Consider the following 11,608-nt stretch of genomic DNA (forward strand, 5'->3'; position numbering starts at 1 on the left):
TCAAAAATTCCAACTCCCTCCTCTTTTTTCTTCCAGGCTTTTCACCCTACAAAGCTCTTGCACATCTAAACCCACCTTGGCAAATGCTACTCAGAGGATCTGAACCAACACACAGGCATTTTCCTTTTTTTAATAAAATATTTTATACAGTTTTTCAAGGTTAAAGGGTAGTCAACAAGTCTCCGTAGAGAAATAGATAGTGGGTAGCATGTAATGAATGACCAAGAGTTAAAATAATTTAAATGTTTTTGGAACAACAGAGTGCTATTCCCTTCTGGAATGAGAAATCTAATCTCCATGGATATTTTTTGCCATTTTCCCCCGAGAAGCTCTCTCTTTCTGTAGCTTATGACTGTATATTAGATATGATAAAGTCACGATGATAGATTCGAACGAAAATAAGTTCCTACTTTGGCTCACTTGAAAAATTTGCGTAAATACTTCTTGACCAGTGACTCTTCGCCAGGCTGATTTTATCCTCTAAGGGATACTTACCAAAATTTGTAAACATTTTAGGTTGTCATAACTGAAGCAGTGCCACCGGTATCTATTGGGTAGAGTTTAGGGATACTACAAAACATCCTATAATGAACAGGACAGATTCCCCACTAATAATTACAAACACAAAATGTCAGTAGTGCCAAAGTGGAGAAACTATGATCTAGAACAAGTTTACTATGCTAATGCATGTCTGAACAATCTTCTCAGACTGTGTCCATGCATTTGACAGCTGTTTCTGGCATAAAATATAGTTAGTACTATACACATTAAAAAAAATGTAGTATTCTTCTTAATGACACAGTTTCCCTAATTTTGTGCCACGTTGATTAGCATATTGCAACACAATTCAATCAAATCTTTTGGCTTCTGAAAATGGTTATTTGTTAAGTCAATGGCTGGCACATTATCTTTAATTATTATAGTTACTGTCTTTTATTCAAGAAACATGTGCTAAGTAACTACAACAAGTTAGGTGCAAGGCCAAACATGACTAGGTCTCTAATTCTATGGCTGTAAACATATAGGGAAGAACACAAGTAAATAATAAGATCATAATATTGCAAACTATAGGAATTCATAGAAAAGACATCTAACTCAGAAAGAAAGAGAGATGGAATAACAGTATTTGGAGTGAGGTATCAACAATAGATTTCCAAAAGAAGGCATGCTAGGGAAAGGTGTAGAATTTAGCCTCTTGTTGATAGTGGAAGAACAATATAGATAAAGGGCACACCATGTGAGAAGAAATATAAACCAATTTAATCATCATATTCAGAGAACTGTAAATTATGAATGTAATTAATGAAGAAAATACATTTGAGGGATAAAAAAATATGAGGTTACTACTAATGTAAGGAAGTGATTATGAAAGGTCTAGCAGGCCAATACTCGTGGTTTGAGGGGGTTTGAGGAAGGGAGGCAAAATAGGTGACAGAGATTAAGAGGGAGAAACCTTCAGTTATATATTAAGTCATGAGTATATATAGGTTTATATGCATAGATATAGATATAGCATAAAGAATATTGTCAATAATAATGTAATAACTGTGTATGAGAGAGATGGTTACTAGGCGTATGGTGACCATTTCACAACATATGCAAATGTCAAATCATTATGTAGTATACCTGAAACTAACATAATATTGGACATCAACTATATTTCAATTTAAAAAAATCGATATACACATTAGCTAAAAACAAGATTATATCCTTGTCCAAGTATCCCAGTATGTCATAGAGAATAGCAACCCAACCCTGCTGGTCTTTGCCTCCCAGGGTCAGTGGGAAGCATTGTTAAATGGAAAGATCTCCCAGGGGGCCCGTCAAAGCCTGGCAGCATTGAGATCCTAGACAAGGGGCCTATAACCACTTCAGTTGCCTTGGCCTCTTAAAGCTGAGGTTTGGATGTTGAGACTGGCCTGGGGGGAATAGTATCATCTGTTCTCTGTAAATTCTTTGGCTTTGATTCAGTCAGCAGCTTTTTAAATGCCAGCATATTGTGGCTTTAAGGTTTAATTAAAGGGATTAACATAACAAATCCAGGAAAAAGATAACCATATTACATGGCTTTGGATTTACCAGTAGAATGTAAAAATAATTAAGATAATTTGATTTTCTGTCTTTGGCAATATTTTTTCCAGATATATGCTGAACAATGTACACAAAAACCAGTGAGCAGAGAACAGCCTTAACCATATGTTCAGTACAGAAACTACCAGAACATGTGTGGACTTATGTTGATCAGTACTACTAATTTTTAGTAATCACAAAAATGTACTAAATCCTATATGTAGTAAATACAAATAAATGTTTCCTTGTAGTTAGTTTAGCGGATAATTTTCAGGCATGTGAAGAAGCTAAAAACTCTGTTAAAGTTTTATGTTTTTAAACAAAATTTATTCCCACTATTTTATGTTTGCAATATAAATGTAATACATAGCAGGAACGGGATGAAGCAATGTCTGTTGCTATCAGCATAAATGGCTAAAGGCTTCTTCAGGGGTTAGTGAAGAGTGTATCTATAGGAGCAATTTACGTTTTCAAAACTTGTTTGTTAGGTGAAAGTGCTTCTGCAACTCACAAATGAGTTTCACGCAGTATACTACCCAGGGTCTTTGCCAGATAAGCAAGCCATACCTCAAGAGGTGATCTAAGCTTTTGGGGCATATATCCTTCTCACCTCAATCCTAGATCTTTCATCCAGTGTCTCATATAGTACTAGGATACATTTGTGATAGAGGCAAAGGTAAAACTACCCTTTCCAAATTTATTTGGTTCAAACACACGCAGGTTTTCATGGATTCCAGTTAATTTTATAAATAATATTGCAAAGGGTGCATGCAGTTGATTTATCATTTTCACTCAGAATCATAAATAATAGAGATAAATTTTCATTTGACTATAGTGAGTCTCCTACATACGAACCTTCAAGTCGCGAACTTTCAAAGATGTGAATGTGGGTTTGCATGTCCAATCATGTAAGTTAGTTCACGTGTCTGGTGTACATTGTCATGTGCATGCATCCTCTACAAGTGGCTGTGCTTTTGTGTACTTTACTGTACAGTACTGTATAGAGCACAGTAGTAGAGTATCTTTATTTCAAGCCCAGGATGTCTGGAAGCAAGTGTAAAAGCAGTGGTGATGTAGCTGGTACTGTGCTGTACTTTTCAAAGTATTGTACTGTAAGATTAAAAATATTTATTTTTGTGTTTGTTTTTTATGTATTACTTGTGTGAGAAGTATTATAAACCTATTACAGTACAGTACCATATAGCTGATTGTGTTAGTTGTGTACCGTACCTAGGCTAACTTTGTTGGACTTACACGAACAAACTGGACTTACGAACGTGCTCTCGGAACAGAACTCGTTCATATGTAGGGGATTTACTGTGGTTCACAGCTCAGGTGTGTATGGTGAATAGGAAAATCCTTCCTGTTTAACTTTGCTGCAAATTCAGAAAAACAAATGCAATACAATGTTCTAAACGTAGATAAGCAAATAATACGCAGCCTGCTCAGACCTCCCTTTCTCAAATTCATGGCCATTAAATCTGTCAATTACAAGTCGATTGACTTTCCCATGTATCTTTGCTTGAATAAGTATATTCTGTGTATTTTAAAGCTTATTGCTTTGCGGGAGTTTATTTTCTAGGTGTCAGTGAGGAGCAGAGGTTTTGCCATTCTCTTTGGCATGATCTAAAACCGGATGAAAAAAGAAATAGCAAGACAAGTTTAAAAGAAAAAAATAGCTGCATGAAAAACAATAAATCAGAATATGGGAATAAGTTATGTTTATTTGGAGATTGGGATCCTCAACCCCAGCTGATAGTAAAGGGATACACTGCAACTTCAAACTACTATATAACTGTTTGTGCACTTAGATCATTTTGTACTTTTCAAACTAACTCTACTTGCAGTATAGCCTAGGAGACAATGGTCCACAATTCAAGCTGAGATTTTGCAGATTATTTGCTTTGTAATAAAATATTTTCTGTCTGGGATTACAACAGTGAAAATAAATGAAAGAAATTGTCACCTGTGGGGATCTTTCTAGTGTCCATTCTAAGACACACTTTAAAAATATATCGATGATGAAATGTCTCTTCTTGATTCATCAGGAAGAAATCAATCTAAAATGCTCTTTCTATAAAATGAACTCATACTCACAGTTTTAAGATAAGGTAATGCTGAATGACAGAAGCATTTGGTGATTGAAACCAAGAAAGAGGAAACAGAGAGGAAAAAATCAGTGTCGCTTTAGGGAAAATTCTCGGGAGTATGCACTGTAAGTTAGATAGAAAGAGTGTCAGAGTGAAGGTCATTGACTATTGTAGGAGGATTTGGGTTGTAAATAGCAGAGAGGAGAGCCAAGTGGACTTAATAAAGGGAATTACTGGCTAAAGTAATTGCCTAGCAGTGTTCTTGGCAAGGGTTTGTCCGTGATTCAAAAAATTTTACTTAATCTCCATTTATTTCCCCTACTTCCTGGGTTTACTTCTGAAACAGGAGGGAAGGGGGCAGGGCACAACCTTTAAAAGAATGACATAGCCATAGGACATGACAAAAACTGGTTAGAACCAACTAGATCCAAGATGGTGGAAGATTTGACTTCCAGTGGACCTTGAGCCTCATTATACATTCACTGTAATACACTAGCATGCTAAGTGACACACCCATCAGCGCCATGACAGTTCCGAGGCCAACCATCAAAGATCAAAAAGTGGGTGGTGGCCCAATTCCTGGAAATTTCCACCCCTTCCTTGAAATAGTTAGAATAATCCTCCCACTCATTAGCCTATGAAATTACCCAGCCCATAAAAACTAACCACGCCATATTTCGGGGCCTCTCGCCTTCTGAGATGGCCCACTCTCTGTCTGTGGAGTGTGTTTCTCTCTAAATAAATCCACTTCTGACCTGTCACTTTGTCTCTCACTGAATTCTTTCTGGGATAAGACATCAAGAACCTGTTTCATTAAGTCCTGAGACCAGGTGTGTGATATCAATTAAAGGACCATGGGTTCAAGTTCCAATCTGAGTTCCATGGTTTCACTTCCACTGGACAAGATCTATCCTCCTATTATTAAAAAGGTTATGAGCCACCACTAAGGCAATACGTTTCTGTGTTCGTGTACAGCTAAAAAGGGGTCATTTGTTTTCAAAGACTTTCAGGAAAAGTCCTGATGATTGCCCTGAGATTCACCTAGGACGTGTGCAAGAATCTGAAATAATTGCACTGGACAAGATTAATACCATTTACGTTCATTATACCTCCAACCCTAGAGCTCGGGTTTGATCAATTGCTTGCAAATTAAAGTATCTTTAAATGGTAAGGAAAGATAGTTTCCCAAACAAAACTTGTTCTGCTTTCCAAAAGATGGGGATTGGTGGGAAGTTGACGTTTGTCACTTAAATCTGCAAATATTCACTGAATGAAACAACATTAACATTTAAAGAACAGAAACTGTTTATCCTGATTCTTTGTCTACTTTCTCACCAGCAATTTCATAGCCTAAAACAACACCTATTTACTATCTCTGTTAAAAGATATACTAAGGCATATTAAAATTTTTAAGAGTTTGAGCAAAAATCGATTCGAATTGGGCAGCATCCAAGGTAGCAGACAGAAAAGAGCTCTGAGGAGTTATGCGAAATGAAAGACTTTTATAAGCAAAAGGAAGAGGGAACAAGGAACGAGGCAAAAAAAGCGGGTTGGTTATCCCAAGGTTACTCTTCTTTAATGGCAAGAGTCTATCAGGCAGATTATCTAACTAGTGCTGATCAGGCAATTCCTGACTGACTGTTTAAGATTCCACTTCTGGGAAAGCTGAAACTGTAATTAGGTTAAATCTCAGTTTGGTGATGTAGGGTTTAACATAAGCAATTCAATTTTGGGACTGTAGTCTTGGTTTTTAACCCCTCACTCTTCTGTAGTCGGAAGTCTAGTTTGCCATTCTGCTTAGAATAACACGACTGAAATCAAAATCAAGTGTTGGCCAGGCTGACTTTTCCTCTGGAGTCTCCTGGGAAAAATCTGCTCACAAATCATTCCTGTATGTTGACAGAATTCATTTCTTTGTGGTTATACAATGCAAATCCCGTTTTCTTGCTGACTGCAGGCTAGAGGTCATTCTAAGCTTCTAGAGGCAACTCTAAGTTCCTTCTCTCATGGTCCCTTCCAACTGCAAGCCAGCAACAGCTCAATGAATCATACTTCATGCTTCAAATCTCTGACTTGGTCTTCTGCAACTATCCGAGAAAAACTCTCCTTTTAAAAGCTGATATGATCAGGTCAGGCCTACCAAGAAAAGTCTCTCTAAGTCAACTGTGTCATAGAACATAGCCTAATCCTGGGAGAAAAACCCATCATATTCAGCTAGGGGATTATTCGGGACATATACACCAGAAAGAGCAGGTCTCTGGGGAAATCTTAGAATTCTAACACATCCACCTAATTACTTTTGGCCTATAAATTGATCTTTTAAACAAGTTTTACACATTTACCCACTTTAGAAAAGTATTTTCAATTATCATGCCAGGTATATTTTAGGTACAGCAATTAATTATCATTCATGTTTTGTAATTAGGGCCTTTGAATCTGAAGTGATTAAAGTGATAAATTATTTTTTCTGAATCTATAATTTGATGAATCAACCAAAGATTGGTCAGCTTCTGAATCCCTCTTGAAATGGTCAGTTACCACCTCATCCCTGACAATTACAATTTGCTTAACTGTCTTAGGTTCAATTTTCCCTACTCCATTATCTCCCCACTTACACCAAAATTTGATTACTAGTTACTCAAATGCTGTGTATTTGCAAAAATAAATCCCATATACAATGCCTTGTTTAAAAAGGTCATTTAAACAGCTTATGATGGAAAAAATGATACTTACGGTGCTTCTGTGAATATGATTAACTTGAAATATTGAAGGTTTCAGTATGCAATAATAGTTAAAATAATTTAGCTATTATATTACAAAATTTTCACATATTCTCAGAATTGCCCTTTCTTTTCCTTTTGTTAGTTTCAGTTTGCCAAAGGATTTAAAGAAATGTACATGTTAAAGATAAACTCAATTAACTTCACCCCTAATTCACACTTTCCCATATTTTACCATCACTTTCAATGTTACCAGCCTTCTCCAGTGTGTCCTTCTTTGACATCTGCTCCTTCACTGCTCTTTATATTCAAATAATAAAGGCATGAATCCATTTGAGAGCCTGATAAAAATCCATTGATCTTTATCCCATAGAAATATGTATATGGGAACATATGCAAACATGCACAACATTTTGTTTTCCATTCGTAGACTCACTGTTCCCCTAAAACTATCTCCATTTCGTATCTCTTAAGTTTTGCTATTTACTTCTCTGAAAAGTTTTATATCCACATTCTCTCTCCATTTCCAGAGCTCTCATCATCACATTTCATTTAGTGCAATCATTTTCTTGTTCTTTCCAGACACTAGTGAATTCATACTCAATGCACCTTACACACAGATAAGGTTTAAATACTTTTTTCCTCAAAAAACTCTTTCAATATATTCATTTACTCAAAAGTCTCCCTCTCTGTATTTTAGTGCTCATTGCTTTCATCTAAACGTACAAAGGCCCTTTTCATCTCTTTTTCCTAAACTCACTGCCTTATCCTGTCCTCTAATTAATGGTTGTTGAAAATATTAAAGGAAGTGTTTCCCTGGCTTCAACCAAATTCAAATACTTTCCTCTATGTGAAATTGACTTCTTCCTTGCTGGCCTGCATGCCTTTCTTTGCAGGTGACTTCACAGCCACCCTCAACGCCCTAGTTTCACCTGTTTACCCTCCTGCAGAAATTTTGTCATGTGTGTATATGCTGTCGATATTAATCTCAAATAATTTTAACTGTTCATTTTCTCCACTGCTACACTGCAAAGTCAGAAGGAAAAACACAGTCTGTGTCCCTTGTACTGGTCCTCCCACTTCCAGTTAAGAGTATTAGGTTGTCTGTAGAAGCACATGTACACATGTAAATACTAGTAGTAAACGTAAAGATCAATCTTATTTTCTACATTTTTCAAAGAAAGAAAAAACTAATTTTAATAGAACTAAATATAGTTTGAAATCCTGTTTTAAAGCTTACTGTTAATTACCTTAAAATATTTTTCATGTAATACATTACGCAAAGACACACACACATTCATACATATACAACTTTAAAAATAAAATATAAGGTAATCCAGAAAACTATCTTTCTCTTTGACAAAAATAAATGGGATGGGATAAGTCCTCAGAAGTTGCTCAGAGGTTAACGCTTAGACAAAGCAATTCATCGATAAGATATTTTAAAAAATAAACTCCAAGGTGGGAGGGGCAATATATGGGTAAGGGATTAAGAGATGCAAATTATTAAGTATAAAATAAGCTACAAGGATATATTGTACAACATGAGGAAGATGGCAAATATTTTATAATAACTACAAGTGGAGTATAACCTTTAAAAATTATGAATCACTATATTATACACCTATCATTTATATATTATTATACATCAACTATAAGTCAGAAATAAATAAATAAATACTCCAACATAGGAAGCAAAGTTTTTGACCCTTTATTGTACCTAGATTCTGATGTCTGTAAACAGAATGGAGGGGGGGAAAAAACAAAGAAGGAAAAAGAAATTGTAAATCACATTAGTGTCTAGCACAGAAAAATGGTAATGGTTTCAAAAGGAAGCTTTGCCATGAAAAGACCTGGATAACACAAACTCAGTGAGTCATGGTTTCAGTGACTGAGAGAAACACTAGCAAAGGAATAGTCCTGTGGTAGTAAGGCTCCCTGGTTTAGCCTAGGGCAAATGCTTGTACTGGCTTATTATGGCTCTTTCCTGGTGCCACAGTCCCTGGCCAGAGTTGAAAGAGACCCTCCTTGACTACAGATATGGTACTAATGCAATTAGCAATGGAGGCACAGATTCTTTGCAAAATTGTCTGGGAAGTATGTCAATTCTCTGAGTGACATCAGCAAAATCAATCAAGAATCAATGCAGCTACTTGGAAATAGAAATAACTTTAGGGGTTATGGGGAGTAAGGGGTGGGCAGAACCTAGTCGAAATTAGCCTTAATAGTGGCTCCTTCCATTTTTCAATGTTGAAAGAAAGAATTTGGGTGATTGAGGTGCAGAATAATTTCTATGCTATTAATTTGTACCATAATTGTACCTCTAGGTTCGTGGACGAAGGAAATACCTGTTATGTTTATCTTTACATTCTAATTGGTATAGATTAAGCATTGTGGGAATTCAGAGTTTGTCACACCAACATTACAAAGTGGCATTATAGCAATCTGCCTTGGGAGGTGCTGAGAAATTATTCCCTCTAGATTGGGAAATTTCTTGCTCCCTTCTTCACATTGCACATAGAGAACTGCTTCTGTTAGACTAGTGCTTGCCATAGAAAATGTTAACTGATTAATTTAAAGAGTAGCTTTTTGGAAGTAGAGTAATAGACATCATGTAGTTTCATTTGCTTCCCCTGCATTATCTGTAGGTTCTTAATTGAAAGGCATGAGATAATATCAGTATTTAGCAGTGTCTGAATATGTTTAGCCTGCATATGTTTAGATGTTAGTCTCCTTTACCACCTTTTGGAGTAAGCCCAAATTCTTTATCAAGGGAAGAAAGTGAAAGTTAAAGTGACTTGTCTAAAGTATTTAGGATGATAAATAGTGATACTATATGGCCTGTATTTTAGATTATGACAGCAGTTTTTAACAATTCAACAGTTAAGTAGACAATAAAAATGTAAATTTTATACAAATTGACAACTAAATTTTATGCTATTAAAATATTTTGAATGGGTGTAACACTTGCAGTGAAAAGCTCTAGTAAACAGGAGGATTTGTTTTCCAATTCAGCTTCTACATTAATACTTGTGAGATCTTGTCAATTAACTGAAACTTAGAAGCACATTTTAATCTATTAAATAGAGATAAAAAATCTCTATCTCAGGGCCTCCCTGGTGGCGCAGTGGTTGGGAGTCCGCCTGCCGATGCAGGGGATACGGGTTCGTGCCCCGGTCTGGGAGGATCCCATATGCCGCGGAGCGGCTGGGCCCGTGAGCCATGGCCGCTGGGCCTGCGCGTCCGGAGCCTGTGCTCCGCAACGGGAGAGGCCACAACAGTGAGAGGCCCACATAACGCAAAAAGGAAAAAAAAAAAAAAAAATCTCTATCTCACAGGTTATAATGAAGCTTAAATGAGAAAATGAGGTGAAATCACTTTGTAATGGCAAAGAGGAAAATAAATGCTAGCTATATTGTTGTAGTTGTTGAACATGTATAGTTAAGATAAGCATAAGAAAGTGCTACTTTCAACAGAGAGTAATAAATGCATAAAATGGTTAAAATTCAAGGTAGACGATGTTAAAAATAACTTTGTAAAATTGTTTAAATATTGAAAGTAAAAGACACATGATGAATAAACAATGGAAAATGGATTGGGGTAAATTCCTGGCTTTTTGAGAGCAATATTATCAAAGCAGTACTTCTTAATTAGATGCTTTGTAAATGTGTAGTGGCATTTTTTATCTTAATATTGATTAAATATTCTTTTATTTATTTATTTATTTATTTTTGCGGTACGCGGTCCTCTCACTGTTGTGGCCTCTCCCGTTGTGGAGCACAGGCTCCGGACACGCAGGCTCAGCGGCCATGGCCCACAGGCCCAGCCGCTCCGTGGCATGTGGGATCTTCCCGGACCAGGGCACGAGCCCATGTCCCCTGCATCGGCAGGCGGACTCTCAACCACTGTGCCACCACGGAAGCCCTGGTTAGATATTGATTGATCATTACAATATTGTGTAAGATAGCCTTGTGCAGCCCCAAAGGTCAGTAGAGCCTGTTGAGGGTTTCCCTGGTGGCGCGGTGGTTAAGATTCCGCCTGCCAAGCCAGGGGACACGTGTTCGAGCCCTGGTCTGGGAAGATCCCACATGCCGCGGAGCAACTAAGCCCGTGCACCACAACTACTGAGACTGCGCTCTAGAGCCCGTGAGCTACAACTATGGAAGCCTGCGTGCCACAACTACTGAAGCCCACAAGCCTAGAGCCCGTGCTCCGCAACAAGAGAATCCCCCACTCGCGGCAACTAGAGAAAGCCTGCATGCAGCAAGAAAGACCCAGCACAGCCAAAAATAAATAAATAAAATAAATAAATTTTAAAAAAAAGAAAAAAGAAATAAAGCCTGTTGAGAAACACTGGAAAGGGAGCCGAGAGGATCTGCAGCCAGCGGAGTCAGCACACGCCTTCTGACTGCATACCTAAAGCCCGTGCCATTTCTCCCACTGGTGAGAAAAAAAGAAAGGAAGAAACGAAGGCCAATATTGTAAACATGTATGAGCAAGTTCCCCGTGCATATAATACAGATTCTCCATTTTTATTACTTCAAGTTATAAGAAGAGGTAAAAAGAGCAAATGTCAGGAAGATATGTATACTGCCACGTCTCTCTGCATGGAGAGATGCAGGAGGGACTGAGTCATACTGAAGAATTCAAGGGGTCTATTTATTTTAATTTCCTTCCTTCTTTTCCTCCTTCCTTTTTCTTTTGAGATACTCGTGTAATACTCTGATA

Source organism: Mesoplodon densirostris, chromosome 1 (assembly GCF_025265405.1).
Source record: "Mesoplodon densirostris isolate mMesDen1 chromosome 1, mMesDen1 primary haplotype, whole genome shotgun sequence".
Classification (NCBI taxonomy): domain Eukaryota; kingdom Metazoa; phylum Chordata; class Mammalia; order Artiodactyla; family Ziphiidae; genus Mesoplodon; species Mesoplodon densirostris.